At 43.4% G+C, this 23,526-nt stretch overlaps 1 protein-coding gene across 3 annotated transcripts in view; it reads right to left on the reverse strand.

Annotated features, from left to right (window-relative positions):
* The window catches only part of LOC119659532 (zwei Ig domain protein zig-8-like), a 294,573-nt gene extending 271,523 nt beyond the window's left edge, over positions 1–23,050 (reverse strand). For 2 of the 3 annotated variants that reach the window (XM_038067672.1, XM_038067671.1), the window contains exon 1: positions 21,806–23,050. The gene's annotated coding sequence lies outside the window, so the exon portion shown is untranslated. The remainder of the gene's footprint in view (positions 1–21,805) is intronic. The other variant, XM_038067673.1, reaches the window with a different exon arrangement.
* Positions 23,051–23,526: the final 476 nt, after the last annotated feature.

Raw genomic sequence — 23,526 nt, forward strand, 5'->3', positions numbered from 1 at the left:
GGTCATAATCGAAATTATTCTTAGAGAATCCAAATACGAGGGCGGTTCAATAAGTACCCATGTTTGACGACCAAGGGCGTTCCTGAGGGAAGTTGGTGTTAGCATCGTATGCTGCCATCTATCAAAAGACGGCAAAACAAATTTCAGACTGATAGGTTAGTTTGGATTTGACAGTCATTCGAGTAAGACGTGTTCGGTATTTCGCTTTTTGTCTTTGGATGCGAAAAAATGCAAGGAGATAAAAGCAAAGTTGAATGCTGTTTATGGAGATACTTTGCCATCTATGATCTCTATGACAGTTGGATATTGGCTCAACGAATTTAAATTTGGGCGAACATCCATTTTTGAGAAGGAGCAACCAGCACGCCCGGCAGATGGGTGCCGCGAATACTCACGGTGGACAACAAGCGGATGCAGCTGTTAACTTCTAAGCAATGATTAGAGTAATTTAAGCGAGATATAAAAGAATTTTTGCGTCGAGTTATAAGCGTTAATGAAACCTGGATTCATCATTATACAACATAAACTAAGCAATAATCAAAACAATGGATTCCTCCCGGTGAATCAGCTCCAAAGAAGGCGAAGACGGTCGCATCGGCCGGAAAGGACATTGCGATGATTTTTTGGGATGCGAACGGCGACATCCTCAGGGATTTTTTAGAAAAAGGAAGGACGATTTCTGGACAATACTGTAGTGAATTATTGGACCGCTTCGACAAAAAATTTAAGGAGACACAGTCGAATTTGCCAAAAAAGAAGGTGCTGTTTCACATCATAACGCACCAGTATATTCATCCATAGTTATTGCTTACCACCGTATTCACCGACCTGGCTCCCTGCAACTTCTTCTTGCTCCCTAACACGAAAGAATGGCTCGCAGAAAAAAAATTTTGCTCAAACGAAGAAGAGGCGTATTTTGGAGAGTTCGGCAAATCCAATTTTTTGGAGGGCTTAAAAAAATGGTAGGAACGTTGGAAGAGGTGTATGCTTCTAAAAGGGGACTATGTTGAAAAATAAAAAAAAGCGTGTCTTTATTTCTAACACGGGTCCTCCTTAAACCGCCCTCGTAAAGTAATCCACAATATCTTGTATCACACATTACAGAAGTTATTTCTTTGTCGAAAAACTCGATAACTGCAACAAAAACCGCTCACAACCTGAATTTCTGGATATAATGAATTCATCGGGGCAGTTAAGGATAAGAGAATGGCATTTGAAGCTCACTCTTTAAAGCGCTCCAGCGAAGAGGAGACAAGGAAGACATTGAAATTATCCCAGGTATCTACGTCTTGTGTTACCGACCTCGATAGGCAATGGCCAGATCTTCCAGAAATGCTGTCCGCGATCAGCTAAGTATTCTATTATAATCCTGCGATGAAATTTGATTAAGTTGTTTTTACTTTTAAATTTGTCTTTATCAGGAAATGAAATGCCCACCTCCCACCGCGGATTGTTTTTTTACCGTCATAGAAAGAGGAGAAGCTCTTTTACCGCGGAGTGGGAGAAAATTATGCAGACCCCTCTGTTAGACCCTTGGCTTTAGCTATTTCTTTGTGCGACTATCCCCCCAACATAATTTCAATTTCAGTATTTTGTGAAAAACCAATGCCATCTTTAACGTTATTCACTACCGTAACTTGCTGAAGGTTAGGCAAATTTTTATATATAATTTTCCACAATAGCGAGCGCAGTGCAGAGTCCAATTGGATATCCATGGAGACAATATCCTTCTTGAATCCGTCAGTTTTGTACGAGAGTGTCTCCCCTCCAGGTAGTTATCGAGAAAAGCCAAAAAAAACTGCAAATATCGCATCGTTAAGGGCCACCCGATCTAGTTTCAGTTGGTATTCCTCATATCCACACATTTTCAACAAATCAGTTAATCAATTTTATTAGGAGTAAAATCGATTCATGGAAATCAGGATACTAATCTTCTAGGTAACTACTCAGAGCAGTTTTACCTGCTTCAGTACTTTCCCCATAGTGGCTAAGAGATACTCGTAGAGGATGATTCGTCTGGAGGTTTACCAACGTTCGGTATCAACACAAGTTTCCACCACCCCCAGAATCCTATGAAAATCTTCTCTGCAAGGCATCTTCTGTTCAATTTGATAAACATGTCCGGCCTTGTCTTTATCGTAAGCTTGAAGGTTTTATTAGGCTTGCGTTCTGAGCCCAGAATTTCGTTCCTCCATATCCAACTTCAAACTTCTTCGATTATTGCGGTCCCTCCGAAAATTAGTCCTGCATGGTGATATATTTTGTCCATGTGATACCTCAAGTAGTTTTCAAGTAAACTGATCATATCTCCCTAGAGATCCAGCTTTTGCAAGTTTTCTATTGACTTATTGTCAAGGTTACCATATATCTATATAAAGGCTCCACTTGTTAAGTGGTCTGAAAGTGAAAATCCTGGACAGCCCATGACTCTCTGTCAGGGCCGTTGAAATATTGACAACACTTCCATATAGCATGACTCATTCCCCTCAAAATCACTTCAGTTCGAGGTTAGAATATTGAAAACTCTTGATTGTCTCTTGCAAAAAATTTCGATCCAATTTTCCTTCAAGTGTAGAAACCGCGTCATCGACTACCTCGTTTTGAAGGGAGAAACTCCAGCTTAGATTTTTAATGGGACTGAAAACTGTTTATTGTGGTGGAGTGTAGTTCCCCCTTCCACGTCCAAAACCAGAAGATAGCCTTAACAATTGCGTCACACCTACTCACCTCCTTGTTTTGGGACCCTAAAAGCATATTTTTGATTGAATATCTTGCTCAACGGTAGTTCATCAACATGTCAAGATACCATGAGAACCTAGAAATATTGAAAAGGGCGAATAAAAAGTGGGGTATACTGACAAAGGCCTGCTGCACGACAATTCCAGACCTCACATAGCCATAGCCACGATGCAATTCTTGGATTCATTTGGATTGGACGTTTTGAGCCACTTCCGTATTCCCAGGACTGAAAGTGCAGATTGGTGGAGAAAGGTTTTCAACAAACGTAGAAGTGAAGCGGGGGGTAGAGAAGTGAGTGAAGGGACTGACAAGAAACTATTTTGTGAAGGCATAAAAAAAGGTGTCCGGATAACTACGTGGTTAGAGCACAAGGCTGTCGTACGGCTGTGAATGAGTGCCTGAGTCAAATCAGGGTAATAATCTCGGGCGAACGCAACACTGACCACATTGCCTCCTACAGTGTTACTGTAGTCTACCGTTACGGTTTTGAATGAAGTGCTCTAATACACTTCAATGCCTTAATCCAATATGGACTGTTGCGCCAACGATTATTATTATTCATCATCATCAACGGCGCAACAACCGGTATCCGGTCTAGGCCTGCCTTAATAAGGAACTCCAGACATCCCGGTTTTGCGCCGAGGTCCACCAATTAGATATCCCTAAAAGCTGTCTGGCGTCCTGACCTACGCCATCGCTCCATCTTAGGCAGGGTCTGCCTCGTCTTCTTTTTCTACCATAGATATTGCCCTTATAGACTTTCCGGGCGGGATCATCCTCATCCATACGGATTAAGTGACCCGCCCACCGTAACCTATTGAGCCCGATTTTATCCACAACCGGACGGTCATGGTATCGCTCATAGATTTCGTCATTGTGTAGGCTACGGAATCGTCCATCCTCATGTAGGGGGCCAAAAATTCTTCGGAGGATTCTTCTCTCGAACGCGGCCAAGAGTTCGCAATTTTTCTTGCTAAGAACGTTAACGAAAGTGTCCGAGGAATACATGAGGACTGGCAAGATCATAGTCTTGTACAGTAAGAGCTTTGACCCTATGGTGAGACGTTTCGAGCGGAACAGTCTTTGTAAGCTGAAATAGGCTCTGTTGGCTGACAACAACCGTGCGCGGATTTCATCATCGTAGTTGTTATCGGTTGTGATTTTCGACCCTAGATAGGAGAAATTGTCAACGGTCTCAAAGTTGTATTCTCCTATCCTTATTCTTCTTCGTGTTTGTGTTTGACCAGTGCGGTTTGATGTTGTTGGTTGATTCGTCTTCGGTGCTGACGTTGCTACCATATATTTTGTCTTGCCTTCATTGATGTGCAGCCCAAGATCTCGCGCCGATTACCGTCTGCTCGATCTGGATGAAGGCAGTTTGTACATCTCGGGTCGTTCTTCCCATGATGTCGATATCGTCAGCATAGGCCAGTAGTTGGGTGGACTTGAAGAGGATCGTACCTCTTGCATTTATCTCAGCATCACGGTTCACTTTCTCGAGGGCCAGGTTAAAGAGGACGCATGATAGCGCATCCCCTTGTCGTAGACCGTTGTTGATGTCGAATGGTCTTGAGAGTGATCCTGCTGCATTTATCTGGCCTCGCACATTGGTCAGGGTCAGCCTAGTCAGTCTTATTAATTTCGTCGGGATACCGAATTCTCTTATGGCCGTGTACAGTTTTACCCTGGCTATGCTATCATAGGCGGCTTTAAAGTCGATGAACAGATGGTGCAACTGTTGTCCATATTCCAACAGTTTTTCCATCGCTTGCCGCAGAGATTATTATTATTACTATTATTAAAAAATTATTTCCTTGCCTCACCACCTGCATTGAAATCAATGCCAACTACGTTGAAAAAGCCTTGCCATTCATTTTCTTGGTTGTATATGCTCTGAGAACGAGACTTGCTCAGTTTGCGGTAGATACATTTTGAGTCGCAACTCCCTTATCTTCCAGCTGATATGTGGGCAAGATAGTTTTAAAAAATACAAATTGAGCCCCTTCGTAACATCTGAAATGAATATATTTTGATGAAAAAATGTTACACCCCCGTTCACATATAAGGAAAGCCCCCTCTTTTAATTAATTAGCACATCATGCCACTTATTACATGTAAAGCGATTTAATGACCACCAAATTTCCTGACAATAGGTTGAACCATTTCCCAGAAAATTAGTAGTAACAGACGGACGACAAACAGAGAGAAGATGAGGGAGACGAATATTAAATGTCAATAAGATTTTGTTTTGTTTTATTCCTCTTATTTGTTGGGTTCGGAGTCTCTTGTACGACGTCGGAATTATTGATTTTCATCCGAAACTATAATACTAGCTCAATTGGACCCTTTTCAAATTGTTCACCAATGGGTCATGGCGCAATCTGTACCAGCCTCCAAAATAGACTATCCTGAACGGCATTATTTTACTGCGTACGCGGCCTTCTTCGTTGTACGGCTTTGATTATTATGTGGCCAGGAAAAGCTTGAATCCGAAAGTATCAATGTTACCTACGTTCTAATGTAAATTTTGGAAGATCATCAACAGTTTTTTCCACCTACTATTGTTTCTACGAAAGGCACTACTTTCTCCTAGAAAATTTGTATACAACCTGTTCATTTCTTTCGGAAATATCGAGCACAGAGTCTCTTTTCTTCAATGATGCGCAAGTGATAAGCTTAGATCAACGGGCCAACATAAAGCCAAACACAAATGTTTGTGACAACGACATTGAACGGCTAGTGTTCAATCGACTCGGCCATCGCGCCGTCAAAAATTGAAAACTGTGTCCCAGAAAAAAAATGGAATTAATTCGTTGACATTTTGTTGCAACAATTACGACTCAAGATATGCATTATCTATGTAGGAGTACATCGATCATCTTAGTTTTTTGGCAATGAAAGCCCCATCTTGGCAGTTGTAAAGGGCTTTTAAGGCAAACTTAATCATAATTGCAGATCGTTTACCGGCGAAAGTTGTGGAGGTCATCCAAATCGGTTATCAAAGAATGAATAATGCAATATGGTATTCGTCTGAAGATCTCGGTGAAATAAAGGAAAACAGGCAAACGCTGTTGTATCATTTTTCATCAAAACGATGCCAATTGCCACATATCTGGGTTAGTAACCGACTGTTTGAGCACTCACTTCAGACCTGATTTGGTACCAACCTTCATTCATTCCCGAAAATCAATAATTTATGGTTATCGATTTTTGTTCGTAGAAGAAGAAGATTGCAATCAAAAACCATGTCATGGTGGTATCTCAAGCAGAATGGAAAGATGATTTGACAAGTGATTTAAGGGTCTTCTATCGTCGTGGTTTCAGAAAATCGATCTTTTTGCATATTTTGAAATTAGGTGATATTAAGAACACGCCATACAAAGGATTTTATGAAAAACGCATATCTTCATAGGCATTTCAGCGAGGGAATATGAACACCTGCGGTCTTTTTGAGTACTTAGTCGAATGCGACTATTCCGCTCATCAAGTAGCGTCAGTTCGAGAGCCAAGGGACTTTCACAAGTTTTCAGCATGACAGAATTCCCATCGATCTCAGATTGTACAATTGATAAAATGTACATACGAGGTTCTGTCTTCTGATACACATTTCAAACAACACCGAATCCCTCAAAAGCTGTATTTGGATTTTGGCTCCAAAACTTTTCCACCCCGGTAAACGAGTGATTGAAATAGCTACCCACTCAGCAGTGATGATTTTTAACAAAGGATTTTTATTCATTGCAAGTCAAGGACGTGTTGGGGATGACTTTGGGAGACGTGAAACGCATCGACCGTTCCGATCGTAAGGTCAGTGACGCTGCAAAAAGGGCCCGGATTCAACAGAGAGAGGAAAATTCGGCCAACCGAGAACATTTTCCTTATAACGAAGAAGGACTCTACTTACCCTAGTGTTGCAGATTGAATCGTTTTTTTTTTAATGAGCCATTTACAGAGCAACAAGGGCTTTCATTTGATACCCCACATGACTGTAATCGGCGAAAAAAAAATTTACATCCCCCTATTAAGTGTATGGCGAGCTCCCATTTAAATTTCACGTAAATCTATGCCAATCACTATATGCGTAGCATTTCATAGTTCCCATATGTCCACCAAATTTCGTTCGAATCGGTGGAGTCATTTGGAAAAACCTACTTTGAGATACCATAAAGATATTTTTTATATCAATTTTCCTTTTTTTATCTAGTCTCAACATGTAACAGTGTGAACTAACCATTAAATGTAATACATAGTGTGAATTAACAATTGAGTTTACTACAACTGTATTTAATATACATTCAACTGTCAAATAAACATGATTCCACAACATACTGGCGACGAGGACGGTCGTGTTTTTCGTTTTTCCGAGCGCGAGTTAAATATGGACGCCACACAGTTTGCCGAATTTTTACGTGTGCAGGCGGAGCAACAAACCGCCATCCTAAAAATTCTTGAAAACTTCGCTACCGTGACGGTTGGTAGAGAAAACATCTCTACAGAGGTAAAAAAACAAACTTTAAATGTGAGAAATATGATGGCGTTACAACGGCTAGTGTTTTCGTAGATTATTTTGAAGCCCAGTGCCACATGTGGGGAATCGCGGATGATATAAGTTCGAAAAGAGAATTATTCGTATCATGTCTAAAGCCGGAAACCTATCGTGAACTAAAAATTGCATTTGCAGACGCAAAGAAAAAAATTGAAAACCTGACTTACACGGAAATCGCGGAAAAATTCGTGAAGCTTTTTGAACGAAAAACCACGCGCTTCAAAGCTCTAACGAACTTTTGGAATTGTGTGAGGAAAAAAGATGAGTCATTCGAATCTTACGCGAACAGGCTAAAAGACATAAGTCGCGATAGTGGCTACGACGGCGACATGCTAGAACGTCAATTACGTGATCGGTTTGCAACGGGTCTCAACCATCCCCGACTTGAAGTGGAATTGAAACAAAGGTGGCCAGAGCTAAAAACATTCGATGATATTGAAGGCATAGAAAACGAAGTGTCGTTCGCGGAAGTCTTCAAAATAGCGCTATCAAGAGAGTTGGCGGAAAAAGACATTGTAGAAAGTGAATGCGCGGAAGTGAAAAAGATAGTAAAACGTCGTGCGAAAATCGGTAAGCGGATCCGAATTTTGTCGGAAGAACAATGTTTAAGATGTGGTGTGCGTGAAAGACATTCAAAAGACAACTGCAAGGCGGCGAATCACAATTGTGAAGCGTGTGGCAAACGTGGACATTACGGGTCGTGCTGTATAAGAAAAGGCAGAGCTAAATTGATCGCGAGAGACAAAAAGAAACAACAGCATATTTACAACGTAAAAAATAGTGATACATCTATTTCGAGTTGTGAGCAAGTTTTTAAAGTAATGAGTGCCATTGCTAAGAAAAGAAACATTGACGTTAAGATAAACGGTGTCACGTGTACGATGGACTGGGATCCGGGCGCGTCAGTTTCCATTATAAGTACAGATTTTTGGAAACAGATCGGATCACCAACGCTTAAAGGGAAGCCAAAACTACGGGCTTATGGCAATTTCGATTTACCTTGCCAAGGGGAAGCTACAGTGACAGTGACGCTGAACAAGCGAACGCGATCTTTGAAAGTAGTCGTGGTGGACAACGCGAATCCAATGTTATTTGGCTTAGAGTGGAATGAAGCCTTCAATTTGCCACTGCCCGAACCAGTGTACAACGTAGATCGTGTCAACAACCACGTGCAGCCGACAACGAAACCACTGCATCAGAAGTTAAATGACATATTGGAAGAGAACAAGCAGCTATTCAAAGAAGGACTGGGAAAAATAAATATAATAACTACCAAGTTAAAATTCACGTAAAGGAAACAGCAACACCAATACATATTCCAGCCAGGCCAGTCCGATTCGGAATTCAAAAAAGCGTGGAATTCGAACTTGAAAGGTTACAGCAGCTTGGAATTATCTCACCTGTTGACCCCAACGAAACACCGATCGAATGGACAACACCAACTGTCAACGTGGTTAAACGAAACGGAAATATACGCATTTGTGGTGATTTTCGTGTTACACTGAATCCAGCACTAGTAACAATACGACATCCAGTACCAACATTCGAAAACATCCGTCAGCAGCTTGCCAAGGGTGAGAAGTACACGAAATTAGATCTACGCGATGCCTATCTACAACTCGAGATTAGTCCAGAGTCAAGAAAATACCTAATCATATCCACACACAAAGGGTATTTTCAGTATAACCGTATGACTCCTGGTATATCGAGTGCACCCGGAACATTTCAAAATTATATGGAAAATCTACTTGCTGGCATACCCAACGTTGCAATCTATTTCGACGACATAGGCATTACAGGTCCAGATGAAGATAGCCATCTAAGATCATTAAGAGAAGTTTTTAAACGTCTGCGTGAAGCTGGTTTTCGTATCGAAAAGAACAAATGTAGCTTTTTTCAAGACAGTATCGACTATTTGGGCCATCAATTCAACCGAAAAGGGATCTATCCAGTGGAAGACAAGCTGATAGCAATAAAAAATGCTGCAATACCCACTAACAAGAAGGAGTTACGATCCTTTCTGGGATTGGTCAATTTTTACGAGAAATTCATACCCAACTTACATGGAGCATGTTCCGAACTACACGCATTAACTGGTACAAAGGCGCAATGGCGATGGTCAATAAAGGAACAGAAACAATTGGATAATGTTAAACATATGATAGCTAGCGCCCGTCATCTAACTCCTTACGATCACACAAAACCGCTTTATTTGGCAGCAGACGCATCCGATGTAGGCCTTGGTGCTGTTTTATATCATCAGGACGAGGCTAACAACGAGTTACCTATCGCCTACGCGTCACGAAAATTGAACGAAGCAGAACAAAAATACGCTACCATTGACAAGGAGGCCTTAGCAATATTTTTCGCCGTGAAGAAATTTGATCCATATTTACGTGGGACAAAGTTTACATTAATTACGGATCACAAGCCGCTTCAACACCTGTTGGGGCATGTCAACGGCAACGCCCAAAACAATCTGAACTGCCAATCTACTTTTGGTCCCTGCCAGAGCATTGTTGGCAACGACTGCATGTGGACTTTGCAGGTCCCTTCGAAGGAAAAATGTGGATTGTGCTTGTTGATGCTTTATCAAAGTGGGTAGAAGCAGATGTACTTTATGCTGCCACCACAAGAACTTTGTGCGAATTCCTAGAGGAGAAGTTTATAACATTTGGTTATCCGGAAATTATCGTGTCGGATAATGGTAGTCAATTTACGTCAGAAGAGTTTCGAAATTATTGTCAAAGTCATGGAATAAAACATGTAACGTCCTCACCGTACCATCCGAAAACCAACGGACTAGCCGAACGATTCGTACGAACATTCAAGGAGCGCATGAAAGCCAGTGAATATGATGGTTTATCACAACGTCAGCGCTTGCGCACATTTCTATTTACATGTCGAAACACACCACACTCCTTTACAGGGAAGGCACCATCTGAATTTTTGCTAGGTCGACGCCTGCGAACTTTATTTGACAATCTGAAGCCTAATGTACGGCGAGAGATGCATTTTAAACATGTAAAACAAAATCTTCAAGCAGAGCAGTCTAACAGAGAGTTCCAACCAGCACAACCAGTATTCGTAAAGACAGACATCGAGAAAATGTGGGAACCAGCCAACATAGTCGAAAGAACAAATCGATATTCCTACCGTGTTCGAACAAAGGACGGTGTAGAAAGAAGACGACATGCGGATCATATCCGAGAACGGAGGGTAATACCACCATCAATCGACTTCCGGGATGTCTCAGATTTTAAGCGAAACAGTTTCCATTACCAATCTTCAAGCCCGACAGCTAATGATGAACAGGAACATCAGCAGTCTATGCAGCCCGCTATACCGTCGCATGAAAACGGAAACATGAGTGAACAAGGACAACACACCGAAGCACACTAAATTGAACATCCAGTACGGCGAAGCCAACGGCTAAGAAATCGACCCAAGAGACTAGTCGAAGAGATGTAAAATTACTGAAGGAAGGAGAAATGTAACAGTGTGAACTAACCATTAAATGTAGTACATAGTGTGAATTAACAATTAAGTTTACTACAACTGCATTTAATATACATTCAACTGTCAAATAAACATGATTCCACAACACAACATATATAGCGCCTCCCGTATTTAGGAACTCAAGAGTTCTTATATTCTTCAGGTGATGAAAAAATATTAATTTGAGGCAGGGTCGAGATACAATCTAAATAAAGAGATGAAATTATTATTATTAAAAAATAAATTCTGGGCTCGCGAAATCTGATGAATAACAGTATCATAGTCCTAGATCTAAGAAAAAGCGAGAAACCAGCAACTATTTAACACTCAAGGACTTTCTAGGGTTATAAATTATGTATCTCTTCCTAGACACTACTCCGGGTATTTTTAAAATTAACAACTATGTGCCCACGTAATTTAACATTCGAAATTCGGTCGGTCCAGAGCATCACTGGCAGTTTTCTAATCAAAGTTCTGACCACATGCAAGCAAAACTAGAACTTTCCCAATGAGCAGTTCCAAAGTTGTACTACTAATGGAAAAACTGGCTAATCTTCCAAGCATTTAACAACATAATAAGGACGAAATCAACCTTACTTTCCCATCGAGTAATATCAAGTTGAAATGACAGTAAACAAAAAAACGCTTTCAGGATAAGTAAACCCCACAATGGATAGTTGAACTTTTGGATTTATTATTTATTAAAACAAGGGGTAATTTGATATCAACTGGAATTCAACCCACATTTTCGGAATTTTGAAATACTAGTTTTAACTAAACAACCTCTATATCAAGACTTTCTTTCATTCATAAAATCCTTTATTGAAATTGGCAGTGAATCATCAAAATAGTGAGTGAAATGGATAAAGTATGTAATCCTGAAAGCATTTTGACAGCAATCTACCAACTGGGAAGACCACAATAGTGCAATTCAGCTCCGGAGGATGAAAAACTTCACCACATTTTTGGTATGGAATGAAACAAAATTCAGACTAGACAATTTAAAAATAAATAGGGTAAAATCTGATGCACAAACATGCAAGGACGATACAAATTATAAAATTGAAATGATAAAAATAGTCTCCCATGGTCATCACCATGGTGAAGTCACCTGTAATAATTCACTCCTACACCAACAGTGTCCAAAACATGAATATGAAATCTGTGAATAAGTACATACTCAACAAATGATGAAGAGTCACAGACATTGAATTCACCTGCGTCTTTAGGCAATCAAGCTACAGCCGAATCGCTGACTTGGAGGTCTCACTAAATTCAGGTTCTTCAGGTTGTCCACTTGATAGAAACCTTGTATTTAGTTTCTACAGAATAGTCAGCCAGAGCACAGTAACTTCCATAATGAAACAAACTGGAACTCCGAACACGGCCGACCCTTCTGCGGCATTATTGGCTAAATCCTCCAGAAAACGGAAGAAAAAGGGGCACCAGAATGAAATTTTAGCCACTAAAGGGGCGAAACTACAGACTAAATCTTGCCTATCAAAACCTTTTTTTCTGAATTTACCGGGAAAATAGGAGAAAGGGAGAAGGGATTCTGATATAAGCACAACTGAGTTCATACCAGTATGTCAAAACGGAGCTATGCGCTCCGAACACTATAAACATGGAAAGATTTCGAGTGCAGGAAAGATCAAAGAAACGTACGTAAGAGCCTGCTTCATTTCTGATGATGTCTTGGGAAGTCTTTTTCAAAAAAAGAAGGTGGAAAGAGGTGTTGTCCGCCCTGTCGCCCTCCAAGGTTCTGAGTGTTGGCCGACTATAAAAGACAATCAACGGCGTCTTGGGGTAATGGAGAAGAAGATGTGGCATGACAGTGAGGTTGCACCGGTCGTTGAAAAATTGCGAGCGAGACGTCTTCGATGGTAGGGTCACGTAATTGACGCCAACAAGAATTCATTCGCTCAGATTGGTGTGAATATCAAGGTCAACGGTAATCGACCAAAAGACCGGCCGAAACAATGTTGGCTTGATACAGTAAATGGGAATCTGAGAGGCTAGCAATTGCATCAAAATTAGGCTTTTGAAAAAAAAAATGGCTAAACGGATCACAATGGGCCGCCCCGTTTCTAAACGAGACAAACTGAAATTAAAAACTGAAGCCAAGATTTACTAACCAAAGTGACACTTCCATTTAAAGTGCTAAAGTGAGTGATGAATGACAACGGGATTCAACTTAAAAAACTAAAGCACTTGTAACATCTCGGACGGTCCTCCACGGCACACATGAACAGAATTCCCTCCAGGGTTCAAACCGGTGAAGGAAATAAAGGCTAAATTTCACTTATTGGAACCTTCACCCTAAACCTGCCAAAGCATTTTCCTTTCTGCAGGCAGTAAAGCTGACAAAATCAGTACAAGACATGGGTTTAGTTTAGTAAAATCTGTGGTATTGGTTCGATAAAGAGGACTAAGATCTTCATTCTTGAAAGATCAAAAAGGCCAAGAGCCTTTATTTTGGTTATCAAATATGTTAAGAGCTACTGTCATCTTAGGATAGAAGTTTAATGGCAATAGAAGAAACTTGCCTCTGTTTATGTATCCTGTGATTCCGGTGTCCTTTGACGAAATACAAGGAAAACGGATTGGATAAAATTCAATGAACTTCTTGGCAGTACAGTTTAGCTGCTCAGGGGGTTAATAACTTCTTGGACGATAGAAACTTAATTGGAAACTGTGAGTTACGCACTTTTATAATATCTGGAAAAAACTTTCGTTATTACCCAAGGAAAATGCAATAACAAAGTTCCCTGATGGAACCGGAAACCACAAAAACTCAGGATATGAACCAGACATCATGATCAATGGCGCAGCAACCGGTATCCGGTTTAATTATAATAATTATCATTGGCACGACCATCCAATCAGATCAGGGCCTTGAAGTATGTTGGAGCACTACATTCAAGACCGTAACGGTACCCTATAGGATTAAAGTACCCAGTAGGAGGCAATGTGGTCAGAAATGCCCTCGAACGTGATTATTCCCCTGATTTGATCCAGGTATTCATTCACAGCTGAGTCGCCTGGTATCCGACGTTAAGTCACGATATAAATCCCACTGCCATGAAATCAAATTTGAACCGCGGCATTCCGTACGACAGCCTAGTGCTCTAACCACTGAGCTATCCGGACACATGTATCCGTTTAGGCTTGCCTTAATAAGGAACGTCAGACATGTTGATTTTGCGCCGAGGTCTACCAATTTGATATCTGTCTGGCGTCCAGGACTACGTTATTGCTCCATCTGAGGCAGGCTCTGCCTCGACTTCTTTTTCCACCATAGATATAGCTTTTGTAGACATTTCGGACTGGATCATTCCCACCCATACGAGTTAACATAAGTGGTCGACCCACCGCAACCTATTGACTCGGATTTTATCCACAACGGTCGTGATATTCGACCCTAGATAGGAGAAACTATCAACATTGTCAAAGCTGTAGTCTCCTGCCTTTATTGTTCTTAATTAACCAGTGCAATTTGATGTTGTTGCTCCTTTGTTTTTTGAAGGCGTGGTTGCCACCATAAATCGTATTTCGTCTTAGCTTCTTTAATGGATAGCCCAAGATTTCACGCTTTACTCGATCTCAATGAAGGCAGTTGCTTATTTGACTGGAGAGAAGCCTCTTCGGTATGCGCCCATAATGTTCTCGGCGTACGAAGCTAGCCGGCCTAGCAAGATAGCGGAGAGTGTCTATAGATGGTATTCAGCAACGTGATACCTCTATAATTACTGCACGGAATGACATCCTCCTTTTTATGTATGGACAATGCCTCTTTGACAGTCATCTGGCATTGATTCGTTGTCCCATTTTTTGAGCATCGGTCAGATTATGTAGTTGGTCGCCACCATATATAACCAGTTCGGCCGTAAGTCTATCGGCTCCTGAACGAGACAACATCTTGTGAAAGTAGTAAGAATCCTGGTTAAACGAAAGAGACTCGCAGAGTAAATATAAGAGTAGTAATAGTTAAAACTTGGCAACATGGAGGGCCTTTCAGCAGAATGAATCAACCAAGCTGGACTCTCATAGAAAACCGGATCTGAGTCTTTTAGTTTTAAGTGGGATTGAAGCAAATTCTTTTGGGATATAATCGTGGAGAATAGGTGATAGAATTGAACAGGAATGAATGAAGGGTTTCCGCAAGCTTCTCAAAGTGAAACTGTTGAAAAAGCAACTGATATACTGCGAGAACCAGACCAGTAATAAGAATAAGAGCTCTTATCCTCTGAAAGTTTCAAAGCTACTGGCAACATCACTTGATTATATGAGGAAGACAGGCAGTTTGAATGCCAGATCCGCCATAGAGTATTAAGTTAGGAGCGAAAAGTGACAAGTTTGCCAGCGTGCAAAGTCATATGTAGTTTCCAAAGGCGATACGCTGTTAAGCTACCAAATAGCTTGATGTTGACAATACTTTAGTGGGTCTGTGCTATGGTAACACAGAGGTTCCTGTGTAACAAAGTAAGTGTTGACAACGAAAGCACCGAAGAGCTTCCCTAAGGTAGTGTGCTATGGCCACTTAGGTAGAGAATACTGATCGACTCATTGCTGTGTGAACTAGTAGAACTGTCAACACATCAAGTATATGCAGATGGTGTGGTTGTGGCGAGAAGGATAAGAGTAGTCTTCGGTCGTATAGGGCGATATCTCTTCTCCCGGCCCTTGGCAAGGTCCTGGAGAGGAATATGGTCCAACGACTGGCGGTGAAATCATCCCATCTGGCATCTGACAGGCAGTATGGCTTCCACACTGGGAGGTCCACCGACGACGCCTTGATGCATGTTAGGAACTTTGTTGTCCGTTGTCCTCGCAAATACGTCGTTGGAATATTTGTTGATTTCAAAGGCGCATTTAACTACCTAATTTGGTCCTCTGTGTTGTCCAAAATTCGTGAGTGTGACTGCCGGGAATTGGCTCTGTGGAAGAGCTACTTCCACGGTAGAAAGGCATTCGTCCAAGGTGTCAATGAGCGTGTGTGTGTGAATGTTGAGCGCGGCTGCCCGCAGGGATCTATCGCAGGTCCATTTATATGGAATCTGATGATGGACGAACTGTTGGGTGAGCTTTCTTCCGTGGCTGAATGTGTTGCCCACGCGGATGATCTCCTCATTCTTGTTGAGGGGAGCACTCGCCGTGAGCTCGAGCAACAGGCTGCCGAATACATGCGCATCGTTAACGCGTGGTCCAGTAAAGTCGGTGTCGCGATCTCAACGAAGAAGACCGTTGCGATGATGCTTAAAGGCATCCTACGTCGTCCGCCTTGCGTAAAGTTGAACGGAGGGTCTTTAAAGATCCGGCAGAAAGTGACCTACTTGGGAGTCACGATCGCGGAACGCATGTCTTTGGTCGCGCACCTGCGCGAGCTCAGGCTGCGGCTTACAAATTTAGCGTGTATGTTGAGGCGTGTCATGAGGTGTGAGTGGGGTCTAAGAAGGAGAGCTTCTAGATCCATTTATATGGGGCTCTTCCTTGCGTGTTCTACGTATGAGTCCCCTAGGTTGTATGACTTGGCGCTGACGTCGAAGGGCAGGCAGCTGCTCTACGCTTGTCAACGAGTGGCTTTGTCTGCGTGTCTTCCTGTATGTCGTACGGTCTCGACCGACGCCATGCAGGTATTGTTGGGTGTTCCTCCTCTTAATCTGAAGTAGTCCGGCGTGCCACGGCCTACAGGATTAGGAGAGGCGTACCTTTGCTGCATACTGATTTAGTAGCTGTTGATCAGGTGGAGGGATTAGGAAAAAGTTGTTAGACGAGAGTGTAACATCTAAGTGGCAGCTTAAATGAGATGAATGTGGAAAAGGTCGGGTCACGTATAAGTACGTTAGGAATGTGTCTGCCAGAGAAAGTTCCGTCGTGGACTTTGGGCTTGAGATGGGCTTCCTCCTGACTGGGCACGGTAGCTTGAATAAGTTCCTTTTCAAGCGCAACCTTGCCTCCAGTCAGGGCTGTCTTTTATGTGGGGTTGACTTGGAGGACTGGTTACATGTTCTCTGTGTCTGTCCAGCGTACAGTGACATCCGCAATCTAGACGACATGGGCGTTCACGTATTAAACGGTATTTTCGATGTTAGCCAGTGCCTTGCTAACAGTGGGACACTTAAACGCGCTAATGCATTCACGAGTGCTGCCTTCCGACGAAGGAGGGAGCTCCTCGACACTGCTTCGCTTGCAGTTGATGGGCGAATGGCCCAGTGGCCGAGGTGGTTAGCCACCAGTTTTTGTGGGTTTGGTGTTAGTGTTGTCTTGTGATGTCCTTTGTGTTGTGTTGTACGCAGAGCGGTAGTTAGCTGGTGAAAGGTTCCGTTGCAGTTCTCCGCCTCAGGCTGATTCCAGTTAACCCGTTGGAGAGTTCCGTCCCCACGTACTTGAGGAGGGTGATCAGACCCGAGTCTTCAAGGAACTCATCTGAAGTGGCTCTGCCACGAAACCTGTCTTGCTCTGGGCTACGTGCCTTCTTCTTGGCAACAGGTTAAAGTAGTTTTCATACTGAAACCTGGGAAAGATGACTATTCTAATCCAAAGAACTTCAGACAGATCAGCTTGACTTCATTCTTGCTGAAAGGTTTGGAGAGACTGGTGGAGCGTCACATTCGTGGAAACGCACTTAGGTCACACCCACTTAGTGAAAACCAACATGCTTACCAACGTGGAAAGTCCTGTGAGTCTGCTCTTCATTCTTTGGTCACAAAGATACAGGGTGCAACTTTGAATGGTGAGTACGCGATGGGGGTGTTCGTGGACATTGAAGGGGCTTTTGACTGTGCGCCTTTTCAAAAACTTTGTGATGCCGCCAGAGCGCATGGTGTTGATGATGCTTTAATTAAGTGGATCCATGCTATGCTAACGCAAAGATTGCTGTGCGCTGAGGTAGGGGTCAATCGCTACCTGACTGCGGAGGCAACGAAGGGCTGCCCCCAAGGAGGTGTGCTTTCGCCGCTTCTGTGGAGTATGCTGATCTACTCACTACTATGCGAACTGCAAAATTTTCCAATGCACGCTCAAGCTTATGCTGATGACGTGGCTGTACTTGCTGTTGATCGGGATCTTGGAACGGTGTGTAGGAATATACAGCGTGCCGTTGATTTGATAGACAGCTGGTGCCTTAGACAGGGTTTGTCAGTTAATCCCAATAAAACCACAATGGTTTTATTCACAAAAAGGAGAAAATTGGATGGACTTTGCCTCCCTGAGATGAGGGGTACTACCCTTCAACTCTCCGAAGAAGTGAAATACCTGCGGGTTACTGTAGATAAAAAACTTCTTTGGAACAAACATGTAGAGGTAAAGATGAAACGAGCTCTCACAGCTTATGGGCTGTGCAGACGGACCTTTGCCTCGACATGGGGACTCAGGCCTCATGTGGTAATGTGGATATACGTTGCCATCATTAGGCCGATGTTCGTATATGCATCCGTAGTGGGGTGGGTTAAGGTGAGACAAAAAGGTTTTCACGGTAAACTAGCTGCACTGCAAAGAACTGTTTGTCTGGGTATCACTGGTGCCATGAGCACAACATTCGGCGCAGCTCTGAATGCACTACTCAATTTGCAGCCCCTGGATATATTTATTCAAAGCACTGCAATGAGAGCAGCTCATAGGCTAATTCGATTAGATCTATGGGAAAACAACGGATGTGGGGGGCACAGAGCATTGGAAGAGTTACTGGGAGTACTGAATCCAGTTCTTACAATGCCTTCCGATTCTCGTGTCCCAATACATCTGTTTGGTAGAAGGTATTTAGTTACCCTGAAGCGTAGAGAGGACTGGGAAGACCCAGAGGAATGCGTGGCGGGATATACGGAAGTCTTCTACACCGATGGCTCAAAAACAGAAGAGGGTTCTGGAGCCGGAGTCTTCCTCTCAAATAAAAACGAGAAGTGGGCTTTTCCTTTGGGACAATATGCAACGGTTTTTCAAGCCGAAGTTTATGCGATCCTAAGGGTGGCAAACTGGGTGATTGACGAGCGGTTGAAGGGCAGGCGCATCGCAATCTGCAGTGACAGTCAAGCTGCACTGAGGGCATTGAGCAGTCCTTTGATCACCTCGAAAATCGTTCAGGAATGCAGAAACCGTTTGAACTCTATGTCTAGATTCAATACGGTGGAACTACTCTGGGTACCTGGTCACTGTGGCATAGAGGGAAATGAAATCTCGGACGCTTTAGCGAAAGAGGGGTCAATCTCCCCTATGCCGGGACCGGAGCCAGCAATTGGGGTATCAGTAGCATTGGCTAAATCTGTTTTCAAAAACTGGGAACAAGTTTCCCATAATGACAGGTGGCAGAGCCTAAATGCTGTTCGACACACCAAACTTTTCCTGCCAGAACCCAACATACGTACCGCAAAGTTTATCCTGTTCAAAAGCAGGAGGACTTGCAGGTGTATTGTGGGCATTCTGACAGGTCATAATTCACTAGCTGGGCATATGTTCAGAATAGGAATTACCGAAGATGATACGTGTCCCGCCTGTAATGGGGAAGCGGAATCCACGGAGCATTTCCTATGTGAATGCCCCGCTTATGGACACATCAGGCATCAGATCTTTGGTGCCGATGTTCTCCAATTACGACGGGTAGCATCACATCCACTAACGGAAATCCTGCGATACGTTAACGAATCCGGAATATTCCGTTAGAGGGGGGAGGCGAGTACAATGGGCCAACACGGCCTGAGTGCTCGGAAGCTGTAGCTTCTCCCCACCATACACACACACACACACAAGCCTCCCCGGGGGGAGGGGGGGAGGGGATGGCCCTCTGAGAGCATATGCTCCGGGAGAATTCCTGGAGGATGTCTTCTCGGCCCGGTTATTTGCGGTTGGCCCCCTAGTGGGAGCTTCTTGGTGGTTGTAGTTATGCCTACATCGCGGGCAGAGTTCCCCGGAGCTCAAGCGTGGAGTTGCGCTGTACAACTCGGGTGCCGTACCCCTTAGTTGAGGCAGAGGTGTTAGATAAGCCTCGCATCCACTGGTATGAATGCTGAGCCTGCACTCAGTATAAACCAGGATCGCTGTGCTTGCATGGCGGGGCTCTGATTATGGTCACAAAATCAATCCGCGTCCAAAGAGGACCGTGGGATTAAGCCTTCACGGCAAACACTCACGTTAAACCCCCAGGACTTTCGTGTGGCGAGTGTTGGTCGAAACTTCCAAGCGGTATGTGGAAATATACAATGGGCGGATGATTTGATTGAGGGAGGCAAGGTATGATCTAGCATATTTGAGAAAGAGGGCAAGTCAAAGATCCTTGCTATCTAAAGATAAGGCAAACATTCCTTCAATTTACCGAAGAAGTGAGATGGCTAGGATAGATAAAGAAGATCTTTACCGCGACATGGCGGCTCAAACTTTATATGGTTGCCGTCATTAGTAATTTATAGCCTTTTCATCGTATCCTCGATGTTTTAATCGTTCGGATCTTTCATTGGTCGTGTGATGGAATGAGGGGCCGAGGTTTCATCTACAATCCTACCTAAATAGGGCGCCCTGGTTATTGCTTCTCCCTTCAAGGACTTTTCAGTTTAAAATTCCCTAGAGCGATCCTGCTCCGGGTCCGGGGATGCCTAGTCAGTCTTATTGATTTGGTGAGGATACTGAATTCTCTCAAGGCGTTTTCAGTTATTAAAGGTGGCCCTGAAATCGATGAAAATATAGTGCAACTGATGGCCTGAACTGTAGCCTCTTTGATATGAGCCGATGATGTTCTGGGCGTACGGGGCTATCCGGCTTAGCAGCTTAGATTTGATTTTCCTAAATGAGAAAAGTGTCAGGAGAAAATATCGACGGTGTTTGGTGATTCTCAACACTGGAAACTAAAGTCAACAAATTATGCCACAGAAAGGTCATGAGGCAACCATTATCCTCCCTTCAGCGAATACACGCTAATCCCTTCATCTCGAACGTGACTTACACAAACTTTTAAACTCGCTTCAGCGCACGTTTGGCTTTCTCTGCTAATAGATTTCGATACTTGCACAAGCTTCTAAAATGCTATATATCCCCCGGTTTTAGGTGCCCGGTGCAAAACATCCTTGGAACAGTTTATATTCCACCAAGAAGTTTGCAAGGACTCGAACGTTAAACGCCACCGCTTCCATCCTGCAATGTCGCTGGCGTTCAACACAAACTATCATAGCATCCTTTTGCGGGGAAGATAAACACTATTTTTCTTATTTGCTTAATTCGGTTATAGCGCGGCTGTCGCTCCTCTTTTCAGGCTCATTTAAAATTAAGTTTCGCCCATTCAAACTTATAAAAAGAACTAAGTAAATATTTTACAAGGGTGCACATCGCCAAAGACGGGGTCAGCTTGGTGGAATGTGTAATTATGCACCACTTCACCACTTCGGCATAGAACCTGGAGGAGGTGCCCGCGAAACCTCCGAAATGGGGCACAAATTATGCGTAAAATCCAGTGGCGTCGCTAAATGGCGAACAGCGTAATGGAGGATACATTAAAACCATATGCTTGCGGGAAAAATTAAAAAACTTTATCCTAGTCAGCGAACGGACGAGCGGTAATTTTTATATTTGTGTATTACATAAAGCTGAAACGATTGAAAAGCTTGAGAAGCCTCAAGGAGGTAAAGGATCTGGGGTGGAGCGGGTAAATAGGGCGACATGGAGGTGAGAGGAAGCAACTAGAAGAGAACGTAGAACACTTTCGAGCACTTGACTGTTCCATACTTGGTTGTTTGGTCCTAGGGATTTCGGGGTAATAAAAGATAGCGATAGCTTTCAGAAGGGAGGGACAGGGGGGTTGAGAGGAGCATGATAGGATGTTGAGAACTCGAAAAGGAACGCGGCGAAAAGAGGCGATAAGCGATGCCAGAAAAAGAGCGAGCTCTGGACTGAAATCGGGGTCTGGAAGGGGACCTAGTAAGACGCGGGCGGCGAGTGCCGGGACACACTATATAGCAATGGCCGGATGGATAATAAAAAATAAACTCTGTAAACTTGTATCGCGCAAGAAGGATCACGATAAGGTTAATTGAAATAGCATACCAAGGAAGGCAGTGGCAGACGCGCCTCGATAATGCGCCGCTCTCAACGTGGGATTCCCAAGAATTTGAATTATCGTTGTTTGCGTCACTCGTTTCCAAGTTTCTCCTTCGTCATTAATGTTCGCTACACTTTGAATTGGCCGAATTTTCCATGCACACGAACGACCGCAGGGCTCCTGAATAACTACATGAATCCCAGATACACGTCCGATTTCACTTTAGAACCACACAATATCCAACACTCCTTGAACACACTGAAAACCAGAGAATCTTCTCGGATAGGGCTTCAACGGTAGCCTATGATCAGATTGCCTTTCGCCTGTATCATGCCATGGGATAGGTTCGGGTCACAATATTTCACGAGAACGCGGAAATCAAAGCGACAGAAAATCGCTGGTGTGAAGCGTAATTCATTGCAATAGATTTTCACGCGATGAGAACAGTAAAGTCACGAAAACCAGGCACAGAAGGGCATTTTGTGTCGCATAACGTGAAATTATGCAGAGGATTCACATGACGACCCCGGCCGCGAGGTCTGGTCCAAAATCCAGGCTCTGCTCCTCACCTATGACATTCACCAAACGCACGAGCTCTAAGTGAATCCACAGCTTAAATCCAAGTAAATCACGCTTCACTGACGAATTGCCCCGAGTCCCGTTTAAACTAGGGCTTGAGCCTGCCAGCCTTGCACCTTTTGGTCACTGTTCAGATAGTTTTCCACATTTTCACGGAATCTGAATTCTATGTTTTTCACAAATCCACCACCGCACAATGCTAAGAGACGCTTCACATGAAAAATCCTTACAAGCTATGGAGCTTTTCGATAAGAAAACGATTGCAAATTAAGGGAACGAGCGCACACGGAATACAGGATACAGGCAGGATACAGAGCACAGTGGATGAGAGGAATCGTCGCCGTCTTTGAAATTGATTGTTGGTGCAAAGTGAAACTGCGCGGCGCCCGGGAAACGCGCACGCTCATTGCTACCATCACTGGCCAGCCGCCGTGAACCTCCACTCACGGCTCCTCCATGGGCCCACATCGCGGCTACGAGGATAGCAGCGGCGACGACGACGGCGATTCGTTCTTGGCACACTTTAGCTTGTGTTTTCGTTCGGATTTTCTATTTTCATGTTTTCCCAGCTCCAGTTCCTCCAACATGCAGGAATTTTCCAGGAGCTAGCAACTTCCCCATGTGTTCGCCTGTCCAAGTCATTGCGAGGACGGAGCAAATCCTTTCAGGTCTCGGGTCCTCAGCACACAGCGCGATACACTCCAACCAGTCGCTTAAGTGGGTGGTCATGGACGGAGTATCAACCGAGAGCCAAGTGTGCATGCGACGGCAGTTCAGCAAGGATATTGGAAGGGAATGCCTTAATTATTAACACGCACGGTTCCAGTGGAGCACAACTGGCATTTAGATATAACTAGGATTGTTGCATTATCTCTCCTTGGCTCCATTGATAGCTTTGTAAGATGTCCACTTTTACATACCATAAGGGGTGGAATGTCCGATGAGTAGGGAGAAAAAAAACCCTGGATACCTCAAAAAATAACGAAACACCGAACTAATTATTAACGAAATCGTCGACAACCACGTTGAGTTGTTAGTACCAGATGATTTGCTTCATGAGGGAGGGCATCCACCATAAGGTGTATGTAAGCAAAGTGGGCGAAGTAATTAAAAGTCACTTATAGGAGGGTACCCAGTTAAATGTAAT

The sequence above is a fragment of the Hermetia illucens genome, chromosome 6, assembly GCF_905115235.1.
Source record: "Hermetia illucens chromosome 6, iHerIll2.2.curated.20191125, whole genome shotgun sequence".
Lineage (NCBI taxonomy): Eukaryota > Metazoa > Arthropoda > Insecta > Diptera > Stratiomyidae > Hermetia > Hermetia illucens.